We start from the raw sequence: 24,948 nt of genomic DNA on the forward strand, positions 1-24,948 counted from the left end.
CCGGGTGTCGACTCATGAAACATCATTCAAGAAAACGTGTTTGTGTCAATGCGACGAGCCGTAAACACGAAGCTGACACACTGTGAACTTTATGGTGATAATCACATCTGGCAGGTACGTGAAGAAGATGTTTGTGTCAACCTGTAAAAAGGAAAATGTGTAATATTCCTTCTTCTTGTTGCCGTGTAAGTCACAAACTGCCTCCATGTTAACAGATGGGACACAGGCCCGAGTACATGTCATATCCTATCATGTTTTCTCAAAGTTTCTATCATTTAAGGTAACTCATATCACAAGTTACTTCCATATATTCACACCTATTTTCATTCATAATCAAGTGGTCGTTCAATTAGTCATTTCAAGTATAGACAGATAATTTCAGACGTGTATTAAATTCTGCTTAATACGTGATGTCTGGTTCCAAATATAAAGTTAATCAGATGACATCATGTAAAAGCTTGACTGTGATGTCATTATTTACAATAATCCAATTATCAATGTTATAAATACACTAATTCATTGTCAAAACACACTTATGTGTATAAAACAAATACACGTAGCACATAAACTAGAGTTTTATTGAGCATTAGAAGTGTTAAGGACACTGAATGTAAGTCAAACCCAGGTTTATGGGTTTGCTCTCTGCAGTAATGTATGAAAGAACATAAATGACTTTGTCCTTGGCAGAGGGCGGAACTCTACTGAACTTTATTCCCACTGGAGAATGAATCTTCAATTGGTTACACATTAGGAATTATGCTTTTAAATCGACTGAGCGATTGTGTAAAACTCCTTATTCGGTGTAGTCAAGATTATTTTAGTATGTTTATGTATCAGGACAACATTATGTCAACATAACTGTGAAAAGCTCAGAATCAAATTTTTCTTTGCCTGTGGAGCATTTACACGTTAAACCCTGAATTAGCAGCAACACACATCCACCTGTTTTCTAATTCTAAACAGAAAATGCAACAATTTCAAAAGGGCATAATAATGACTATTATTTTCTATAATGTTCAGAGTCATAATTGTGCTTCTGATATATTCATGTAATCACAGAGGCCAACACAGCGCAGAGCGTTAATGGGGTCCTGGTTTAACAGGCGAGGGCACAGCAGCCGTCTGCCGTCACCTGGCTGTTTCCAGCCGTTTGTCATCCCCCCCCCCCGAGCCACGTCTTTATAAACGGCGTCTCCTGCCCCGAGCCGCCGGCCTGCACTTAGTGCCGTCTGCCATTAGAGCTCAGCCTCTGATTTCTGCTGCAAAGTCAGTGTCGTTATGTGGAAGGACGAGGACACAGGGGGAGTTAAAGACAGGGGGATGCTGAGCAATGATTTTAAAATTCACCTCTAAGATATGATTGAGTACGAAGGTGAGAACCGTCTGTGAGAGGAGGATTTAAAAAGAGATTCAGTGAGTGATGACTGCAAACAGGTAAGATGTCAGAACGACAAACGACAGCAGCTGGAAGGGAGACACGACTGAATGGATAAAGATGGACGACGCGTCACCACTTCCTCCCACGATCCAGAAGTGAAGCCAAAACCTCCCAGATTCAAACGCTTCCATTTTGTGCATTTAGAGTCGGCGCAGTGGCGACTGAGGGGCGGAGCCACAGTGTCGAGGTTACGACCAATCACGAGTCAGTCCCAGCTGTCAATCACGACGTTTCACCCTGTTTTTATACCAAATAACTAATTAACACCAAACTTAATGAAAAGATTAACTATTAACAGTGTGATAGCTAAAATGACAAAAACTTCTTTGGAATAAAACATTAACGAGTACTTAGATTTTCTTACTTTGCTCCATGTCCCATCTATACTGCAGCCAGCCAGCAGGTGGCGATCATACACTCTGGCTTCACTTTGGCTGGTCCGTCATGTTGCTCATCTTCATCTTCAGTCTGTGGTTTGAGCCCATTAGACACATCACGTCTACTTCCTGTTCCTGTTGTGCATCTTCTGAAAAGGAAACGTCAAAATGTTTACCATCTCCTCTTACAGGGGAACAGTACAACATGAAGAAAGTGCATGAGATGTGATAATGTGCCTCCAGTGACGTCACGTGAGTAAGTGCCAGTCAAGCTGCACACGCTCAGATTCAAGTCCTCTAAATACACTGTACCTGTTTCATCAAGATCCATGAATGAGTCCCTGGGAAATCTGTACAGATGTAAAAAGAAAGAAACATGTCAATGTTAAAATGTGTCTCATCTTTGCACCAAGTTTCATAAAAAATAGTTTTAAAAGCTTCTGTAATTCTGCAAAACAACAACAACAACAAATACACAGAGATGAAAACACAACTGTAAATCTGGGAGTGTGAGTTTAAAAGGATTTGAGAATAATAAACCTTCTGAATTACATCCTAACAACATAAAACATATATATATACTATAAATATATAAACTATAAACTTACAGGTGGTCCAGCAGACACAGAGAAGACCCAAGAGGACACAAGGACAAGCTGCAGAGCCTCAGAGACAAAGAGTGAGGAGACAGGAAGCCGCTGAGACTCAGGTGGAACTCATCATCTGCACAGGTGCAAATCACACGGAGGCCGGAAGTCAAGTCAGCAGCTGAACACCTAGGGAAAGGGGTTTCAAAATAAAACAGGAAATGGTATAGAGTTGACAGAATCACATATAACACACACTGTGAATCTCAGGACTACTTTACTCTTCATCATCATCCTCATCATCATCCTCATCATCATCATCATCATATTTATATTATATTATTCATCCAACAGAGTGCTTCACGTGGTTTAAACAGAATTGAATCATTTCAGGACTGAGGCAGAGAAGACGAGGGAGGAAAACCACAAAGTGATAAAACGTTAAAGCCCTGAAACGAAAGCAGTGAGAAGTGAATCAGTGTAATGGAGCCGGTGACGTGCCGAGGCCCATGAGGTGAGGGCGCAGGGAACGAACAGAGCGAAGTAAAAGCAGCAGAACAAGAGAATGGAAGCGTCGCAGTGACTCTGCACTTTCATTGTTTCTCTTTCCACCGACTCATCCCTCTCTCAATGAGCACATTCACACACTGTGACACAACTGTCCCTCTCTCTTCCTTTCTCCTCTGTCATCTCGCCATCCTTCCTCCCTTCGGTTTCTATCTCTCCCTCCCTTTGTCTTTCATTTGTGGTTTTCTACTTCCTCTCTCCCTTCCTTCCCTCGCTCCCTCGCTGCCTCCCTCCCTCCCTCCTTCCTCTCTTTCTCTGCAGCTGAGTCCTCGGAGATGTTTTCTTTGGGAGGACTTCCTCTCTCTGGGCCTTTCTTCTCCCCTCTGACAAACGAGCTGGTCTTGTGATGGGAAACAAGAACTTCCTTATTTTAGTTGGCTCTAGGGGGGGAAACACACACACACACACACACACACACACACACACACACACACAGGATTCAGTACATGCGCTCTTGTTGAGTTTTAACGTAACCTCTCATTTACAGACATATGTGTTTAAAGGGGGAGCTTACCTTTGTATTTCATCTAGATCCTGTTTTTCCTCAGGATGCAAAACACACACACACACACACACACACACACACACACACACACATACGTGACTGGTATCAACATGGTGAATATAATGATAATAATAAAATGCAGTAATAACACCTGTGCTGCATCCGTCCTCGACCTTTCTCCACTGTGGAGGCTCAAAACTGACAAAGAATGATCCTTTCAGAATCTCAATGAATAATCCAAACATTTTTTTTAGAGAAATTAAAAATGGTTCGGACTCCAACTGTGTGTGTTTTGTTCTCGGTGACACGTTGGTGAGATGTCTGCACGGAGCCCAGCAGGCGGATCAACATCTGACCTGTGAAGATACAACAACAGGTTGTGTTCATCACGGCTCTTTCAGTGGCTGCTGATTTTGATCGGGTCAAATGTTGGCATGAACTCATATATTACATTTAAATGGATTTGGATATGTATATATAGATATGCGGATGCTTGTGTATCCGTCTGTGTGAATTTCCTGCTTTGCCAAATGCAAATGACTGCTCATTAGCATACGTTAGCAACAATAATACTCATTGTTTGTGTGAAACCAGCCGGTGAGAGGACTCCGATTCATTTAGCTGCTCACAGGTTCTGATGGTAATCACATGCACTGTGTCCAGAGACAATCACAGAGCCTCATTGTTGGATTCCTACACATCTTAATATCTTTAAACCTTAAAAAGACTGAAGCAGTGACTCAAACATTGGTTTTAAATTGCACTTATTGAATGTAAGTATTCTTATTTTAGTACTTTATATTTGTTTTGTAAATGCACGTCTCATTCTATTCTCTATATTTATCTTATTATTACCTCTGCCATCACGCATTGGTTTGTCAGGATTACATCAAAAATACTAAAAAAACTATTTAGTGGCTTCACTTATGGGAGCAGTCACGTCATCTATGGGTGGAACAAACATTAATTCGTTTTGCAGCTAACTAAAACAAAGAGAAACCAACTCTCCTGTTTGAGTCACAGAGTTCGTGTGCATCTGGAAATTTTGGTTAAAATGAGGCAGCGTCACAAATAAAACAAACAGATATAGTCACTGTTCAATGTCCTTGTCGACCGACGTGTTCACGTGTGTGTATTTGTGTCCAACAGGACACTTGGTCCTGGCCTCAGGGTCAAACACACGACAACACAAGTCTTATTCATGTCCAGGGTTTTGAGGATCTGCCTCATCAGCCCGACAGAGAAGTCACAAGTGTGTCTGAGGGAGGAGAACTTTGAACGACCGACGGTCATGAGACGCACAACAAGGTTTGGGAAATTTCCCCCGACCACAAACAAAGTGCTCAGAGTTCTCGGAACAAAGCTGGACGGAAACACGAAAAGGGAACAGTTATTTGAAGAAAGTCATTCTGCACTTAAGGATATAGATTTTAGTTTATCTTCGACATGACAGCTCCTCTTGATCGCCACCTGGTGGAGGGCTGCAGTATAGGTCAAAAATCCCGCTTCCCCCATGTAAGTGGATGGAACATTTACCAAACTGTCATTTTACTTAGTTCTTCATGACATAACAAAGATCTAATATTAAGCCTCAGATCAGAAAAGTGTTTCCCATCTTTTGACATGAATATATATTAGAGAATATAAATAACACGGAGGAATCTGAATCACGAGGAAGATCTGAGATGAGTTTTCATTTCAGCCGAACAGCAGAGCAACTTGTTTTGTCTCACGAGGCCTCGGAGGAGAAAGTGACGGATGATTTAACTTCATCTGAGGGACCAACACCCAGAGGCCCAGCTCCTGTTGGCTCACTGTCACCTCTCAGAGTCTGGGTTCGTGTGTGTGTGTGTGTGTGTGTGTGTGTGTGTGTGTGTGTGTGTGTGTGTGTGTGTGTGTGTGTGTGTGTCTGAGGGGTGATGGGGGGATGTTTTGGATCATGTTGTGATGGAGAAAGAGAAACAGGAGGAGGGATTTTGCGGACCGGATAACGCGGTGACATCAGCTTTGAAAAATGTGTGTGTGCAAGTGTGTAACAGTGTGTGTCAGTGTGTGTCAGTGTGTGTGTGTGTGTGTGTGTCAGCGTCTGAGAACCAGTGGGATCAGAGGTGGAGAAGAGAGAAAGAGCTCTCACTCTGCTCTTTTTTTTCCTCAGCAGAACAGAGAATGCTCTTGTATTAATCTTCAGCCTTGGATGAAACGTGATTATTATTCTGGATGTTCACAGACTCGTGTGTCTCAGTCGGACTTTGTTTTATAGTATTCATCTCTCTTTTGCTCTCCAGCAGAAACACTGCATGTGTTTCATTCTTCCTAAGGAAACTGTGTCATCTGGTAAAAGGTTCAGTTTGCCTGTTTCTTCTTCGTGCTCCCTGTTTTTCATCACAGACCAAATGACAGGATAATTAACCGTTTCATGCTCCGTGCAGAATTAAGCATCCAGCTTATTGTGGCCACACTGGAAAATAAACACGTGAAGATACTGGTGAAGATCATGCAGTTTTTACACCGAGGAGGTTATGTTCTCATTGAACTGGTTCTCTCGTCTAAACTCTGTGATTAGATCAAGAACTCGACCCAAAGGATAATCTGTCAACGTGGGTTATGATTCATTTTCAATTCGCAAGTCTTTTCTTATTTGTTGTTGTGTTTTCTTATTTGTCGTCTTTGTCGTTGGGTCTCGGACACAGTAGAATATACATGTAGGCTTTTGGGATTCATGGTGATAAAGTGACCAATGTGTTCTACTGAATGAGTCGTTGTCTTCAATAGACGATCTGTGGATGAATCAGACACAGAGAGAGAGAGAGAGAGAGAGAGAGAGAGAGAGAGAGAGAGAGAGAGAGAGAGAGGGAGAGAGAGAGAGAGAGATGGAGGGAGAGAGAGAAGGAGAGAGAGAGAGAGAGAGAGATGGAGGAGAGAGAGAGAGAGGGAGGGAGAGAGAGAGAGAGATGGAGAGAGGGGGCGGGACACAGAGGAAGAGGCGTGTCCACGGTGGAGCAGCGGCTCTCGGTCACCGAGCATCGAACAGTCGCACAGACGCAGAGGAACCTTCTCACTTCTCCGAGTGACTCCTCTCCTCCTCCTCGTGTCTCCCCCTGTTTCCTCCGCGGCCAATGAGACGCCCTCAGATCCGCCTGTGAGCCCCCGGAGCCCCGCAGAGAGACGCGACACCGACCGAGTGGACTTTTCCTTCTTCTTCAACCACAAACATCACACTCCTGCAGAACAGCTGTTTTCTTATCTGCGTGACGCCCAGAGGAGATCATCGTCCCGCACGCTCCCGCATCTCTGTCTGTAGCTGACTCACTTCACTGCGCTCAGGGTGAGTCCATCCTCATTCATCTCGTCTCTCCTCCATCTCTCCTCCCCGCATTCAAGCCTCTTCTCCTCCTCCTTCTCCTCCTTCTTCTTCTCCTCCTGGGCGGTTGTTTCTTTAAGGGGTGTAGTTCATTAACTGTGAATCGGCCTCCTCCATTCATGGATATGGATCCTCTCCGTCCTCGCGTTCCCTCACTCAGTGATACAGATTGTGAAATGTACTTTTCCGGTTAGTTTTTTTGGGGGGGGTGAAAAGTTAAAGACATGGGGCGTTAAGTTCCCTCGTGGGAGCATAACTTACTTCACATCATCCACAAGTGCGTAAAATGTGTAAATCTTTATTTTTGCATTGGTAACATGTTGTGTGTTCAAGGGGCTGTCTCCACCAGACCAGACCTTGAACTTCACAGTCCCAGTGGCAAGTTGGTGAATCTCCCATTCTCAGGAAGGCATTTAACTCACCATTGATTAGGCTAATTGGATTGGGTTTAGTGTTGCTGAGGGCGTTCATGTATCCAGTGTCCTTTTCATTACTTCACAGCCAATAACACCCGCAACATAGCAAATGACTTGATTTTGTAATATTGGTATAGCTTCTTCAATTGAATTATAACAACTTAATGTGTAATATAATATGACATAATGTTAGGTTGGTTTCCTTCTATAATAAAAGCACTTTTTTTGGACCAGATTATCTTGAAAATTCAAACTCTAAACCCACAGATTTCAGTCAATGGCAACAATAAAGCCCGGCTGACCCCCCGTGACCCTCCTGCATGGCTGTGAGTGTGTGTTTGTGTGAATGTGTGTGTGTGAACGGAGAAGGGGTGGGTCTTTTATGAATGGATGTGTCTGGCTGGCCAACACTGACTGTGTATGTGTTCCAGGAGCAGTGGGGTGGGGGTGGGGTGGGGGGGGGATATTTCACCTATTGTCTCTGTGTTATCGTATATTTTATCCCTTCATTGTGTCACTGACGTTTTCCTATAATACTGGTGTTGGATATTTTGTGTTTTTTGCTGGAACTCACTGTGGAATGTGTCGAGGTTGAGGTTCAGTGTGTTTGTGCCACGGCAGCTCACAGTGCTGTGGAGAAGATGTTAACAGAAGACAAAAGAAACGAGCCACTCCTCACGACCGAGGAGCTGCAACGGGAGAATAAAACACGAACTACGCAAAATTGTCCAGAAAATTGGAGCCTTGACTCGGGGGGGCTGGGGGAGACATCTTCTGGGAAATGTCTGGAACGACTCACTCGGAAATGTTTGTGTTCTGGACTTCAGTGCATGTCTGACAGCAGCTCTACAGTTGTCTTAGCGTTCTTTGACTTATGGTTATGTTCATGTTAATCAATGCATCTTGACCCTGGCACGCACACACACACACACACACACACACACACACACACACACACACACACACACACACCACACAGGAGCGTGTGACTTTTGCACAGCATGACAGCTGCCAGTCCATTTCCTGTGGGGTTGAATTCCAGTCATATCTCCCCTCTGCACGGTGCGGTTTTTACAAGCTGTTAAAAAAAACCACAGCATAGCAGAGATAAAGTCGCCCTTTATTTTATTTAAGCAAGACTGGACGACGGTGTCACTTTCAGAAAGTGTTTTAAAGATATTTCACTTTTTTAAAATGTCTCTTGTGGTTTAAATGAGATTTGGGTGATGGTGCTAGTGACACCCTCGACCAATCACAAGTCCTTTTCAGCTGCTATAACTGTTTTTATCGCAACAAATAATGGTCATAAGATGATAATAATTTAAACAAATTTTACCAGAAAAATCCACACAATCACACAGTTGTGATGAGTTTTTAATTTGGTCCCTGTCCCTTCCACTAACAAGGAGGAGGCGGGGTTTACGACTGTACCACCAGATGAAGATAGAGATGTTTTGGCTTCACTTTCGGGGAGCTGTCATGTCATCCATCTTTGTTTAACAGTCCATGGTTAAAATCCAGGCAGGAAGGGTTAGGACGCTGGGGGTTACAAGTGTGTGTGTGTGTGTGTGTGTGTGTGTGTCTGTGTGTGTGTGCCTTGACTCAGCTGTTTGGGAGCCGGCCTCCTCTCCTCTGTGACACATATTGATCTGTCTTCTCGGGGAGGGGGAGAAACAACAACCAGGCAACGCAGCAGAAATGTGCTACCTCTATCGGGTTCACTTCCTCTCTGTGTGTATTGGTGGTGTCGGTTTCCCCCAGCCCCCTGCGCTCCCACCGCCAGCGTCGACGCCGCTGCCAGGGGAATGTCTGTGGCTGAATGTCTGTGGCTGAATGTTTGCAGCCGCTGAGTCAAACACAGTTTCCGGGAGGATCAGTGTTAATCTGGTGGAACATGAAACGATCACAACAACAAAACAACAAAAACGTCTGGTTTGTTGGGTTCGACTCTTCAGAGGCAACGTTCACGACTGTGATGTCACACGTGCCGGACGACCGACAATGAAAGAGAATGAAGTCAATCACCATAACCACTATAAAGCATTTGTAGCAACCAAGACGTTTTAGTGCACCAACAAACTGAAACTCGTACATTAACTGCAGTTCACCCAGAGTGAAGGTTCTCGTCTGAAACCAATGAGGAATGTAAACCTCCTCATGACTCACCAACATCTGATCCACTTCCTCCCTCCTCCCTCTCGGTTTCACTCATAAACTCTCTAAATAAATGAGTCTCCACTTCATCCGAAGAAAATGATGCTAAAACATCCGCCATGTGGGCACCGCCATCTTGTTCTGGTGATGTCATTCAGAGTTGCGTTATCGAGGTCCCACCCGTGGCCCCGCGCTCGACCAATCACGAGACAGTGTCAGTTGTGGTTCATGACTTTTCAACCTTATTAGAAACATGAACATCTGGACGAACATCAGAGTGATAAGACTATAAAACATAATTTGACTTGTATTTCAATCCAGTGAAGAGTTGCTGAGAGTTTTCTGCTGACAGATCAGCAGGTTGACTAATTCAAGTGAAGGGCCCAGTGGCTTTTCATTGTGTAAGATAAATAAATAAAACCTAAGAAGTGTATTCCATTAGCCGGTTGAAAACAACAGTGCATGTGTTTAAAAATACGTTGAATGCCCGGATGCATTTGGCACTGGCCCGTGAGCGTCCAAGAAATCTAAGTGGGGGGGGACTGAAAGTTTATCAAAAGCTTTTATATGAAGAGAGCCTTGGATTTAGTTTTTTGTGACCAACAGGTTTGACGTCTAGATTCAGTTTCTACTCAAAGGCCAGTTAACCGTCATTGGCATCGTTTAACGAGGTTTAATAAAGTATCCGACGGCTCCGACAACAAACCGTGTCAGCACAGAACACCTGGCAATCAGAATCACATCCCTCTGACAACCAACTCAAGTATGCGTGGACTCTGAGACGGTGGCGTCCTCTCACACGGCTCCGGGTTCACAGAGGGAACAGATACGTCCCCGTCAGACGATCCCTGCCTTTTGTTTCCCGTCTGTCCCGCTGCCGAGCGTTTGTTTGCTTACACCATGTGTGTCCGCTGCGCTCTCAGGAAGCTCGGAGCTCTGGGACAGTGTCATCAGGCCGCGTTACATCACCGCCTGTAATCTGCGCTACGGCTGCTCGCTCGCATTGTCCCCCCCGCTGCCACTCGCTTTCCTCAGCTCTGTTCTCGGTATCCATTTACAGGTTGACCCCCTGTTGGGGCAGATGCCACTTTCTATCTCAACAGGAAAGTGTTTGTCGCAGTTTTGGACTTTAGGAAAGCAAAAGAAAGACTTAGAAAGAATAGTTCGTCGGAAACCAACCAAACAAATTGATTGACTGTCATTGCAAATTGCCTTTACGTACGGAAAGAGATGTGTTTTTTTAGCAAAAACATCCACTAGAGGGCAGTGCAGAGCCGAGAGTTTCTGACAACAACAAATGTGTTGACGTTGGAGGAGGTTGTGACTCTAGTTTCTTAACAACTTGCAAAGTCACGCCGCAAAAAATTGTCCTGCCATCGTTGAAATTAGTTCCTGGTGTCCTATGGTTGTGCTGCTTAAACATTCGACTACACTGCCCCCCGATTTCTGGTGGCCCTGCTCCGCTTCCTCTGTTTCATCTGTGAGCTTTCAGGAGACGTGCACTCGCGCAGACGACAGAAGTCCGTACACGCATCTTACATTTAGCATAAATGAGACTCGAGTCATTAAAATGATGCAGGACATGAAGAAATGTCTGCAGAGCTCTCCAGCTCCGTTCAGGCCTTTGTTTTGGTTTCCCAGCCGGCGGCCCCACGTTTCAGTTTCCTCTCACGGCTTTCATCTGTTTCCAGACATAACAGGGAGCTGATTTCAGAGAAAACAGAAAAGCTCTAAAAACTCTAAACCTTCCTGGCATAAAACAGCAGACGGCCAAAGACTCGCTGGTGAGCACAGTGGAGCTTTTCACAGTGAAACCAGATAAGTGCCTCAAGTGGAGGGAACGACAAAATAAAAGTGAAAGAAAAATAAACACCAGACGTATGTTTATGCTGCTAAATGCTTGTTGCGTGTATCAGTGGGCAAGTGAGGGGATAATCCGGTTTTAATGAGGGAAGTGGTCGATTACTGTGACCAGAGTTTGTCTTTCACACATGCACAACACAGCGGGAGGTTTTCTGCACAGACGCCACAACAGCAACAAATCCTCTGCATTATTCAGGTGGAGCAGCCGGGTGCAGCAGGCGGAGGCCAACTCCACACAGAAAGACCCCGGTGGAGCCGGAGCAGACACAAACTGGCCTGATTCAGGTGCAGCCTCAACTCTCTGAACTGGGAATCAGGCAGAAGGACACAGGAAACCTCGGCCTCACTCCTCAGTCACTGGGGTCACAGGAAGAGAAACAGGCCGGAGTGGGTCTGGGGCCAAGAGTGAAACCAGCACCCGGAGCCAAGCTCTCCGCCTCCGCCGTTTTTAAAAATGTCTAGCGCAAAAAAAACACAGTCTACTGTGTTCTGCTGGAAGCTCCGGGCAAACAGGAAGCGATGCCTTAAAGGGGAAGGCCGCATTTCCACTTACATCACCGGTTCTAATCTGGTTCTCTTCCCTTGCCAGAGATTTCATATCTTCTACAGATTGTTCTATCGGGTGTGTTTCCTTATTTATATCCTCCACCAGCCTGCAGTGAATTCACATGCTGGTTATTTAGCAGGATGATTGTGTTGATATAAACCATGTATAGTTACTCAGAGGAGCCAATGAGCAGCGAGTCACGATCGATCAGGCTTTTAACCTGAACGGAGATTCACCTTGAGTCAGTGTTTGCTTAACTGAAGCATGTGCAATGATTTACTTTACATTTCCCATTGTCGCAGAGGTTAAGCCTTTTCCCTCGCAGGCTGCAGCCACATGGACACACACACACATGGACACACACAGAAATCTAAATCCCTCCAGCAACTGCTGGGCTGCGTGGTTGCTCGGTTGCTGTGCTACAAGCGACGCCTACACGAGCAAAAACCTACTTTTCAACGCTCTCTTCCACTTCGGATGCTGTTTGTCTGTTTCAACCACGACGCTCCCTGGTGTCATTGCATCCATGCAAATTCAGCACACTGCAGAGTTTTCAAATGTGCTCCTGTAGGGCGGGGCAGCGAGCGGGGCAGCAGGGGAGCCAGGGTGCTGTGCGACTTTTGTCGGGTTATGTGCGAACCTGGGGTGATTGTGTTGATTTTTACGGATGGAGGGAGGGTGCACAGCAACACACAGCTGCGGTGTTTCATAAGCTCAATCTTTCTGTGTTTCACTGAGGCCGGAATAATGGATGAAATGATTTACCCACACACACACACACACACACACACACACACACACACACACACACACACACACACACACACACACACACACACACACACACACACACATGCAGTACAACTAAGCCTCCACAGACGGGCAGAGCCACACAAACAGCATGGTGCTGATGTACTGGAGCACACACATGCTCGGTTATACACACACACACACACACACACACACACACACACACACACACACACATGCTTTGATTGAGGCCGTGTGCATAATCTACTCTGCTGGCCGACTCCAGATGAAACGCCCCAGTGGGTCTGATTGGATTTGATAAGAGTTGATTCGATTGAAGCAGGAGGAGGCAGGTGTGTACAGTGTGTGTGTGTGTGTGTGTGTGTGTGTGTGTGTGTGTGTGTGTGTGTGTGTGTTCTGTCAAGGGGTCGACTCAAAGTGTTGACTGTTTTTGTCGCTCCCTCTCTCACATTAGTTTTAATCATCAAATTGACTGTGAAAAACTCCCAGCATGCAACTGTTTTTCATTTCATCATTTCATCATCGAATTTGTTTTGAACTAAATTCTAAACTGTTGTGCTGTGTGTGTGCGTGTGTGTGTGTGTGTGTGTGTGTGTGTGTGTGTGTGTGTGTGTGTGTGTGACGTGCATGACACACGTGTAACTTTTTTTTGGCCGGGGTTTGTTGTTGTCATGTAACAGACGCGCACTCAGCCCGTGGCGCAGTGGAGAAGCTGGCAGTGCCCGTTGGGGTCTGGTGTGTTTGTGCTTCTTCAGCTGCTCTTTGGATGATGACGGATCTGTGAGTGTGTGTGTGTGTGTGTGTTGTTTGTGTGTGTGTGTTGTTTGTGTGTGTGTGTGTGTTGTTTGTGTGTGTGTGTGATGAAGAAGCCTGCGGCGTGGGTGGAAAGTACAGGTCTGTAACAGTTGCCTTGATGAGACACACTCTTTTGTTGAGGTGATTCAAAGCTGCCGCCATGTTTATCTCCAATGCCAAATATTTTTCGAGACCAAATGTTGTTTTTCTTGACGTCCTCCATTAAAAGATTTTCTAACATTTGAGGATTTCATCCATGTCAATGTCAGTTTTGTTTATACGTCACATTTAAAACAACTTGACCAGACGTCCTTTACAAAGTAAAAGGTGCAACAGGAAATTAAATTAAAATCTGCTTTATTTCCAGAACACGTGCACAAATACGAACAAAATGAACGCAGCGTACGGCTCCGTCAGTTTCCTTATATAACATGAAGCACAGATTCGCCTCCGTCCCTTTCTCCACTGTATGTGTGTGTGTGAGCTCAGGAGTGTGTGTGTGTTCCTGTATGTGTGTTTTAAAAAGCCTCAGGAATCAGGTTAACCTCAATGACACGGGCATGAAAAACTCACACACACACAAACGTGTTCCTCCGCTAAGACTCAAACTGAGGAAAAACTTGCTGTGTGTATGTTGTTTATGTAACCCTCTGGGGACCCGTGTGCCGGAGGTGTTGCGGCTCGCACTAATGCGTTGTACCGTAACACACCGGCTCGGCTGCAGGCTTTTATGTAATAACCTTTTTCACTGAGACTTTGGAGAGACTCAACCCTGAGGTGGGCAACCGGCAGCCCACAGGTCACATCTGCCCAGTTGTTTGAGTTCAGTCCGGTCCGTGTCTTTCTCTGCGGCACTTAGTGTCCGACGTTTGAGGAAGATCTTCTCTCTGATGGTAAAATACATTTTGATTTGATATATGGACACATAAGCGCCATGTGACACAAAGCGTCAACAGAAAACAACGTGTTTGACTTGCAACACAATCAGATAAACAATAGAGCAGAACTTGGAATGAAAGACTTTTCACATAATCTATTGTCTTATTGCACAAAACCTGAATATTCACCAGGCTGTTCAGTACGTGACTCACACTTCTATGTGGACTCTTTGTTACAAACAGCCTCTTAGTCATCACACGGAGTTTACACAGACGGGAAACCGACCAGCACAACGTTGCGTTTGACTCCAGCATTAGGAGCAGAGGCCCAGCACAGACGGAGAGCTGTTACCGTGGCGATGTGAGTGAAAGAGAAACAATAAGTGACCCTGTCGTGTCCCCGTGAGGATGTGTAACAGGCGGAATGGCTCTTTAACGGTTGTGCTTCATAAAGACTAATTTAATCCAAGAGATGTTAGTGAGGGAACTTCAGCCCACTGAGAACTACCTGAAGGAGACGGAGCTGTCAGCTCTGCTGGTTGCTAAGGCAAGTGGTGTGGTAACCGAGGAGCTAATTACCAATCTTCAGTGATTATAAACTAATGCTACGACTACTTCTCCTCGTCAAATATCCTGATATACTCACTGAGTCTGTTCTTCACTGGTATTGTGTTATTATGTGGCTGCATAACTGCCATTTATGTAACATCACTACACAGCACGAACCTGAAAAGGGTTTTTAAGAATTCTTTAGGGACTGACTTCCTGCAAAACTAGTGAAATTCCCACTCGTGTAAAGCATAAGCTGCAAATATCAGTATGTTAGCCTTTAGCTCGTTGCTAATGTGCAGCCCCACAGGATGTGAGCAGAGCTGTAGACTCGGCTTCTCCTCGCGCTGCATCCTCGTCATCAACAGGTGGCGAGCGCAACATGACCATAAATATCCCCGTCGCCCTGCTCTGCCAGCGGGTGGGGGGCTATTTCCCCAATAATGCAGAAACAGCAGGACTGCGTGTGAATTCATCTGCTGTCGTGTTATTGTAGAAATCCATAATGGAGCCGTGATGTGAGGAGGCGACGAGGGCGGGCAGGTACCCAGTCAGTCAGTCGTCTCACGTCCCCCAGACGCAGGGTGATGGACTGAGTTTCATTTTCTCTGAACCGACTTCCTCGCCGCCGCCGCCCGACCGCTTAATCCACTAATGGAAAGATAGAGACGACGCCGCGGTGGGAGCAGAGATGGAGAGAGAGGGAGCGACAGAGGAGGAGAAGGAGAGGAGGCGGCAGACTAATCTGAAATTTTGAGTCATGCCCGGAGTCTGAAACATAGACCGAACAACTTGTTTAATCTCTAATGGACTGTGTGGGGACTCCGGCCCATTCGTGTGTGTCTGTGTGTGTGTGTGTGTGTGTGTGTGTGTGTGTGTGTGTGTGTTACAGAGGGGTCAGTGGCTCCAATAAGACCATTCCCCACAGCCCCTGACCATTTGACTTCATGTCCCCTTTAGTGAAAGAGAGTGGGGAAGCTGCCATTAAAGATGGCCTCGTCCCTGTGTGTGTGTGTGTGTGTGTGTGTGTGTGTGTGTGTGTGTGTGTGTGTGTGTGTGTGTGTGTGTGTGTGTGTGTGTGTCTTCCCTCATCCCTTTGGCTCAGACGATGACTGTAACTGACGATGACTCAGACTTCACCCTGCCCCTCCTGCGTCCTCTCCTCTCCTTTCCTTTCCTTTCCTTTCCTTTCCTTTCCTTTCCTTTCCTTCCCCTCCTTCCTCCCTTCCTCCAGCCTCCCCTCTCTCCTCCCCTCAGCAGCTCTGGTGTTTCCAGCAGCAGTTACTGTAAATCAAGGATCGGGGTGTATGGATGCTTTCTCCGCCCACGTCACTTTATGTCTTTAAAACGCTGACACATCCAGATCGTCCTGAGTTCCCTCATTAAAACACATTTACACGTCGATGCGATGCTAAATCACTTCCTGTCAGCATCATAACACTTTTATCAATAACATTTAAAACATTGTAGTGAAGGTTATATTGAGGCTTCAGGGAAAATACAACAACCGCCACCTTGACTCTCTGCTCGTCAGCCGACACTCATGGTGAAGTGTGCTTCAGCTGAGGGTGTGTGAATGTGTGAGTCTGTGTGCGTTTGCACGTGTGTTTCCGAGCATGCTCATACAAAAGATATAGTGTAGATATGTCGTGTGTGTGTCAGCCTTTCTTTTTCTTCTAGAAGCATTCACGTGGGCTGATACAGGCGTGGGTGCTCTGGCCTGCTGTACCCTGTGTGTGTGTGTGTGTGTGTGCTGCAGCTGTGACTCTTGTGTACTGTGTGAGGCGAGGTTATGGCATCCTGTTCCTCTTCCTCGCTGCCTCTCCATCTGGAGCCTCAGTGAACTGTGCATTACAGTGGGATACAGCCCCATTAACACTGTGGAGAATGTCGGCATCCGGACCGAGGCTGGTTCTGTAACTGTGTGTGTGTGTGTGTGTGTTTGTGTGTGTGTTTGTGTGTGTGTGTGTCTTCATGTTTGTGTGCAGATCTGTAGCTAGACTCACAGGCTAACATGTGTTCTCGGGGAAATGTGAGAATGTGGATCTGTGCAGGTGTCTGTCAGATATAAAGACGCAGACATGAGAAGGTACAGCACGGAGACGAAGACACCGTCTCTCGTCTCTCGTCTCTCTTAAGTTGCTGTTGCTATTTCGATGCCGCAGAAAAAAGTGAGAAGTAAACACACGAGACTTTTCCTTTCCTCTCTCTCTCTCCGTCCAAACGCTCCAGCAGCTTTTTTCCATCTGGGATCAGGCCCGAGCCAAACAGGAACTGATCTGTGTTTTCTGTCTAATTTCTGTTCCGTCAGAGGTTTGTCTGAGAGAGAGAGAGAGAGAGATGGTGGAGGTTCATCCTTTGCTTCCATTCAGGATAGAAGATGGACAGTTTTTTAGGTGGAGAAGAGTGTTGCTGGTCTTCCTCGTGTCCCCACAGTGTTCGTTCCTCTTCGTTCCTCTTCATCCTCTTTCATCTCCAAACGATGACTTCATCCTGTGAACTTTAACCCCCTCGAGGAAACGAGATGTCATCAGAGCGGCTGCTTGACATCTGGCTCTGATCGTCTCATCGGCAGACGTGTAGTAAACGTGTCGGCGCTCACTGAAGGCGTTATCTTACAACAGTGACTTTAACATCCCCCCCCCCCCACACACCCTTCGTCTTCTTCCTCCTCTCCCTCAGGCTTTTCTCCGCTCGTCTGTGCTCACGACACAAACACAGTCAGACGCGTCGTCGGCCGATCACAAGAAACCGGCCAGACTCCAGGTCCTATTTCCACGATTAGTGGACGACCGATCAAAACATCTGACAGCGTTTCCCAGCAGGCCGACCGTGCCTGAATGATTCTGACTCTCCGTTTCCCACTCGGCCGCCCGCCCACCTGTCTCCGTGGCTCATATTCGAAGGCAAAATGAAAACTCCTGTTAAAAACATAAATGGATTATCTGGAAATAAAGAGTTTGTTAAGTAGAAAATTGAGCGTTTACGTGGTTTTACATCAGGAGACTTCAAACTTTCCCCTGTTGTGAAGAGTTGAGATTAGTTTCCTGTGGGGTTGATCTCCAAGAAGACAGTGTTGGTCTTGTGACTGGTCACATGTCTCTGCAGATGTAAATCCAGCTGAACTCACTCTGCACTTCTCTCAACAAGACGCCTGCAGTCCAGTGAATGAACGAAGACTTGATGTCTACGATGAACTGATCCTTCACGTGAGGTCACATGCTCGCTTCGAGTTTTTGAGTTTCCTGCTGCAGCGAAACACCAGAACCTTTAGTGGAACAGAACTTAAACCAAGAACAACCATTTTCCAGATCTAAAGCTCATAATGTTCAAAGAGTGAATCCCCCTCATGTGACGTCATAGAATAAGACTATAGACACCACCTTAAGATTATAGAGATCAAAAGATGATTCATGATCTTGATGATGAAGTCAGAAAAGGGTAATAATGCATTAAATGTTGCATCCCATAATATCTAAGACGATGCACAGCTTAACCAATCATTCGTCATCACATGGTGTCGCTGACATCACAATATTGATGTATGTACAGTGTGTGCAGGGAAGGCATCCACCTCCGATGGAACATGTTCATGCCTCGGTGCACAGACGCTGACAGGAGCCTGCGGTGTGGCTGTGATGAAGGAGCAGTGAAGAAGAGCTCGGGAGTGAGGCAGGCAGAGATGGGGAGGAGAGATATTTTCGACAGCAGGATGTCAGGAGAGGCTGACGTCAGCGTCGCACCTTCACATCACGGTTTTTGCCTGGAAGTTTTTACTCAAAACGCCGCCGCTGCAGCCTCGCTCGTGCACAGACACACATCGGATGAACACGCACATATTCACAGCAGGAAACAAAAGAAAAACTCTTGCATCCTCATTTTATCTCTGCGCACACACTCGGCCCCCCCCCCTCGTCATTCCTCTCTCCTCCCAGAGGCACAAAGATATTTTTATCTTCCATAAAGCCCGAACGCTAATGAAGCATCGACGACACAAATACATTTCCATGATTTCTCATATCTGGCTCCCGCTGCCGTGACACACCACAGCATCTCTGTCTGCGGCTGTGCACACCGACTGTCACAGTGCATGAGAGTCAAGATTATTCTGAGTCGTGTCTGAGGCTTTTCAACGAAAACTGCACGTCGGAAGCGTCCATGTATCGGTGTGTTCAGTCTTAAAACCTCATTCGGTGAGGGAGGCAGCGAGGTGAGAGGATTCCACTTATCTCCAGTCCGTTTACCCGTTGTCATGAAAGTTGACAGGGTCAGAAAACCAGACCCACGGCTCCTCCGACACTTTGTTCTAGAACAAGTCTCCAAATGAATTAATTTGCACGGGAAACGAGTGAAAGTCACCAACACAGAGGCCAGATTTCACCGCAGACGTCTGCGTCGGTGTAGAAGCAGACGTCTCTTATCGTTATCTGCGGATGTGGACGTTTATACAAGTAATACAATCAGGATTATTTCCTGTATTGCTGTGTAGTTAGAACCAATCAGTCGTCTGTACGGACGGGTTCACTGAGGGAGCTGGGTTCAGTCCGCATGATGCAATCCACTGTCATCAACGTTTGGAGGGAGGAGCTTCAACTCATCAGCGCGTGGTCGAACAACGCAGCCGCCGCGCGAGGCCACAGGCGCCATCCTGCAAGAACGTGACATCAGGGCTCTATAAAGCAGATTAGTGAATATAGACGACACGGGTTCTCTGAGTATTTATTGGGATTTGTCGGATGATCCTCAACAAACAAACAGAATCCATGATGCAAGACGAAGAGGTTTGTTCTGGTCGCTGCTCGATACCAGGGACTCACCGACTCACTCAGTCGATTTCTCAAGTGTTTAAGTGTTTAAGTGTAAGAGAACTTATATCAAATAACGTGTTGTTAACATCTGAAAGCCCAAAGCTGCTGATCTTCAGGAGACTGGCACATAATCCCCTGAAAAACCACAGCTTGTCTCTTTCACCGGCTTTGTACAAATTATACAACAATGATATCTTGTCTTATGGAGCAGCTTTGGAAGAGCTAGTAGCTGCGTGTGAACAGAGCCAGGTTAGACGTTTCTTTCTTTATGCTAAGCTAATCTAAATCGATTTTATCTTTAACCGTTAAAGACAAGATTTTGACAAAGAAAAATGCCGACATTAATTCTGCCTTAAACTGCAACTGGTCCTCCTCAAAGCTGCTTTCAGAGCTGCACTGAACTCCGCACATTCTCCTGAAACTATCCAAAGGGCTGAAAATGAAAATGTCAGAGTCAGTTGCTCTGGACATTCTCCAGAGTTCTTCCTGCAGCCCCCGAGTAAGACGTCTGGTATATGTCCGAGTGAGTCTCCTGCTGCGTTCTTTCGTATCTGAAGGACGAACTCCAGAGAACTGGGTCCAGACACTTTCCAGAGCTCACGTCTGAAAACGGCTGCGATGTGGTTGAAAGCTCCAGAACGTGACGGGACCTTTTATTACTGAAGTTGTAAAATAGTATTCAGGGTTTCTCCAGTCAGCGAGTGATTTTCACTAACACCAACAACAGCAGCTTAAAGCGGCTCGGGAGCGTAAACAGCTTGTAACGCCTGTTGCCTCTGCCGAGTTATCAGGTGCAGGAGGTGACTGACTTGCTTACGCTAGCTTAGCCGCATGGAGGAAGGATTTTAATGGATTAGGGAATTAGAGCTGACGGTGGATCGGCATCGCGGCGGCGTGTTGCGTGACTGCGCTCGGCTGCCGTCTGGTTTGTCCTGGCCGATGTCACTGCGGGGTCACAGAGTCATGGGGTTTGTCCCAGAATACACTGGGTTTGATTAGACCAAGGAATGTGTGTTTATATAAAAGCAGCGCCTCCAGGACTCACTCCTGCCTTTTCTGCTACAACCCGTTCACCTTCCTCCCTGACGATCTTTATTTCTCTCCCTGCATCTCCGCACACCACATCTGGTCTCTCGCTCCCTCTCTCGCTCCCTCTCTCCGGTTTTAGTCACGACCATCTGGTCTTTTCCTGCAGCCACGATGAACCGTTTGCCATTTAGAATTCAGATTAAGCAGAAGGCTGCTCCGGTGACCGGGGAGTAACTCTCTCTCTCTCCTCATTCTTTCCTGTGTCTCTCACGTCAGAGCACTCATCTGTGAGTGTGCGGTTCATGCAGCTGTTCATATTCATACAGTTATTCATGCATACAGTCAAAGACCCTATCAGCCGAGGTGCAGGCGTGCAGACCGCGAGGTATCCACGGTCGAAGTCACAATACACAGGGTTATATGGGAGATGAGGTTTGTTTGTTTGTCAGCAGGATTATGCAAAAACAGATTTACACAAAACTTGCTGGAAAGAGCCAAGAAAGAACCCGTTACATTTCGGACAAAGAGGCGGATGAAGGATTTTCTATCGCTAACGAATTCACCAATATCCCAGTGAAGGATTCATTGATCTTGATGAAAAACTGTCCAGATCGGACATAAAAACTGGAAGATTACAAATGTCTCAGGATGAAGAGGAGGAGTCCATCCTCCAAAAGCATGTTGCCAACAGAGGTGCTATTTAAAATCTAACACGCAGTTTAAAACGATTTTCAAACAGTCTTAACACTGTTTGACAAAAGAGAGCTGCAAAAATATGTCTCCATAAAGTGGAGTCCTGAGGGCGGAGCTCCAGAGGAAGAGCCTGGTGTGGAACAAAGCAGAAAAGGGATCAGCTCCAGTTTTAATTCCTCCGGCGAGTCCAGCTGCTGGTTTATTTTTCTCCCCTCCATCCCTCCTGTCTCACCCTGTCTCTCCCTGTCTCACACTGTCTCACCCCTCTGTCTCTGCTCTCCCTCGGCGGCTGCTGTTTTTTCCCGCTGCCCTATAGCCGAGGCCAGGAAGTGTGTCCATGGCGACAGCAGGACGTGAAGCCTCATCTTGTGTCAGTCACGGACTCGCTCGTCTCCACAGCACAAAACCCGGCGGCTGCAGCTCCTTCTAACATCTTGTTTTCCACTAGTTCCACGTTGGCGAGAGAGTTAAGTGTCATTCAGGATTCCTTCAGTGGTCGTTGGCGAGGACGCAGACTCTACATGTGGGCGCCGTCGTCTCGTCGTCATTTGGAGCCAGAGTCAGTCTCACCTGTCAATCACGACCCTTCACCCCATTTTTATAGCATTGAATAACTAATTAAAACCAAACTCGGTGGTAGAGTTCACACTTGAACAAACATCTGCTTAATAAGAACTACATAAACTGACAGAACCCATCAAATCATATATTTTTGTTTGGTCTATGCCACATCTACTAACATGGAGGAGGCAGGGGTTTGTGGCCTTTACTGCAGGCAGCCACAAGGGGGTGATCAAGAGGCAGTAGATAAACAGGTGAAGATACGTTCACGTGTTCAGTTTGCTGTGTGTCGGTCTGTGTTGCATGTACACGCAGGGATGTGTGTTTAAAGAAAACAGCATCAGGTTTCACGAACGAATCAGTCGCCTCCTGCACATTTGACTCATTTATCTTTTCCACGACTGAGCCACAAATCCAGGATTCTTTTCTTTTCATTCTTGAACGTGCACTTTCACATTTCCTGATTATTCCTGCGAAACACTTTGGTAGTGTTTCTCTCTCTGGGTAACCTTTACCCTCTGGTTCTGTGCAAGCTCCTGCCAAAAACTGAGGGGTATCTGTATTCAGGACACATCCACACGGAGCCACAGTGTGTGTGTGTGCGTTTTGTGTGTGTTTGTGTGTGTTTGTGTGTGTTTGTGTGGCACTTGGGAGGATTGATTGTTGCCTCTGCCTACACAAACTCCACCAATGCTGCTCTTCAGAAGCTTAGAGAAAAATCAGAGGGAGGAAAATGCAAACATGTATGTAAACAGATTAACACGCGCGTGTGGTGGTAATCACGTTCTGTTTCTGAATGTTCCCGTGCACAACAAGATATAAGCTTCATTAAATCGTTATAAGAAATAAAAGATGCTTTCCAGTCAAGACAGAGTTATCCAGTGATTTCTTAGGGAGCTGTTTAAGTGTTTTAAAATCAATAAAAGAAAGAAAGGTTTAAAGACACAGAAGATGAGGTTAAAAGAAATAAGAAATAGATTTAAAATAACGAAAGACATTAACAGGATCATGAGACCAAATCAGGCTGAATTTAGATTTCATATCATTAATAGTGTGACAGGATCTGTTCTGAAGCTCGGGGGCAGCAGCAGAGAACAGCTCGGACCCGTTTCATTCAGAGACGAGAGACGGAGACTGAGAGGAGTTGAAGTGACGGTGACCCGTAGACAGAAGACGGACGAAGACGATGATGTGGAAACACAAAGATTCTTGGTATAAATGTGCTGGTGGAAGCTTCAAGGACATTTTGGGGACAGATAATTAAGATGACGGCGACAGAAATGTCCGTGATACTAGTCACCAGCAGAGGTTCACTGTTAAAACACTCCCAGATGAAAACAGTAAATCCTCTTCTTCCCGAACGAGAAGCTAAATGCACGGAGCTCTTCAGTGAAATAATCCTTCATCCATTTGTATTTTATCAAACAGGTTTAACAACAACCCAGCAGGTTCCACCATCGGCTCCCTTCACGAAGCACAAAGCTTCAATCAGCTCCAACTCAGCTTAGAATCAGGTTTCGTTCTCAATGAGTCGATTCAGGATCGTTCCACGAAGAAAACATCTGATTACAGTAACAGGACCTCTCTTATTGTGAAGGTTTTAAAGACTTAGAATCGTGAAATACACGAGGGAAGAGGACGATGTTATTCTGAAGCTGTTTCCAGACGTGCACTGAACTCCAGAGGGGCTGCATGTGAGAACGCAGGAGTCCTGAACTTCTCCTGCAGCCCCTCCGGTAGAAAGTCCAAACGAGTCCATGTGAGAACACGGCAGGAAAACTCACAGCGAGCGAGTGTTGATGACGTTTCTAACACACAAACCTGAAACCACCAGGAAACAAATATGTCAGAGAAGAGATTCTAATCCAAACAATTGATGAATAATTTGAGTTTCTTCCTCTTTCTCTTACGTCTCAGCCTTTTGCAGCTTCCGTCACTTTTCTATTCACCAAACAAACCTTTAACGGCAAATTAAAAACTGTTGATGAATAAAGCGACGTTTATTCATCTGTAGTTTATTTATCAGCGGGTTGTTTAAATAAAGATTCTCAGTTCGGAAAAAGGCTTCGTCACACTGAACAAAGTTAGACGAGAATTTGGGAAATAAAAAGCTCTATTTTTACACTCAGCAAATCTTCTTTTCTCCTCAATGAAAATTGGGCCAGTGGCCTATATTCCCCGTCGCTCCGCTGCTTCTCCCCAGATTAGTGCTTCCTCCTCTCCTCCTCTCCTCCTCTCCTCTCTCTCTCTCTCTCTCTCTCCCTCTCTCTCTCCCTCCCTCCCTCTCCCTCTCTCTCCCTCCCTCTCTCTCCCTCTCTCTCTCCCTCTCTCTCTCTCCCTCTCTCTCTCCCTCTCTCTCTCCCTCTCTCTCTCCCTCGCTCTGGGCTTTTGAACTGATAAGTGCTGGCAGTGCTCGCTGCCTCATTGGACAGGGGGCCGTCTGGAAGGAGCCTTTCTCTGTGTCCCTTCCCTCTCCGTCATCTATTCCCTCCTCATCCCTCTCTTTCTCCGTCCCGTCCTTTAATCCCGAGCACAGTGTCCCTCTCTCAGCTCTTCTCTCTTTTCCCCTTCACCCTCCCTCTCTCCTCCGTCCGGGCCTGTGGTGGGAATGGGAGCGGTGATGGAACCTGGGCGTCCGGACCGGGGTCAACCCGGTGGTGGTGGGCAGAGAACCTCTAGCAAAAGCGAATCTGAGCGAGAAACGTCAGGAGAGGGGGAGCAGAGGAGGAGAGAACGAGGGAGCAGAGATAAAACAGAGGAGAAGCTGTTACACAAGGTCTTTTATTTGCCGCGTGTACACAGGCAATGTTCTCGGCGGCGCGAGAGACATCAAAGTGAGATTAATGGTTAGAAATCAGGTCTAATGTTTCCCCTGCAGCAAAAAACGCTGCAATGGTGTCGTCTTCAAAGCCCGCCCTGTGCCGGGAGACTCGGGGAGGAGGCACGAAGGAGACACTGGGAAAAGTAAAGGTAGAGCGGTGATGACGGAGGGAGGCACAGAGACGAAGCGGGAGAAGGAAGCCGTCTCACTGCTGAGGATGATGAGGAT

General features: G+C 46.3%; 1 protein-coding gene and 1 long non-coding RNA gene across 2 annotated transcripts in view; one reads left to right on the forward strand and one right to left on the reverse strand.

Annotated features, from left to right (window-relative positions):
• Positions 1 to 1,808: 1,808 nt before the first annotated feature.
• On the reverse strand, positions 1,809 to 2,707 carry LOC118102720. The gene is made up of 3 exons (XR_004694735.2): positions 2,424 to 2,707; positions 2,128 to 2,165; positions 1,809 to 1,964 (listed from the first exon to the last, which is right to left on the reverse strand). It is a non-coding gene; the product is annotated as an uncharacterized LOC118102720 (long non-coding RNA).
• A 3,762-nt stretch (positions 2,708 to 6,469) lies between these two features.
• LOC118102508 (astrocytic phosphoprotein PEA-15) overlaps positions 6,470 to 24,948 on the forward strand; it is a 33,096-nt gene continuing 14,617 nt past the window's right edge. Inside the window, exon 1 of the mRNA XM_035148745.2 lies at positions 6,470 to 6,799. The gene's annotated coding sequence lies outside the window, so the exon portion shown is untranslated. The remainder of the gene's footprint in view (positions 6,800 to 24,948) is intronic.

The sequence above is a fragment of the Hippoglossus stenolepis genome, chromosome 23, assembly GCF_022539355.2.
Source record: "Hippoglossus stenolepis isolate QCI-W04-F060 chromosome 23, HSTE1.2, whole genome shotgun sequence".
NCBI classification, from domain to species: domain Eukaryota; kingdom Metazoa; phylum Chordata; class Actinopteri; order Pleuronectiformes; family Pleuronectidae; genus Hippoglossus; species Hippoglossus stenolepis.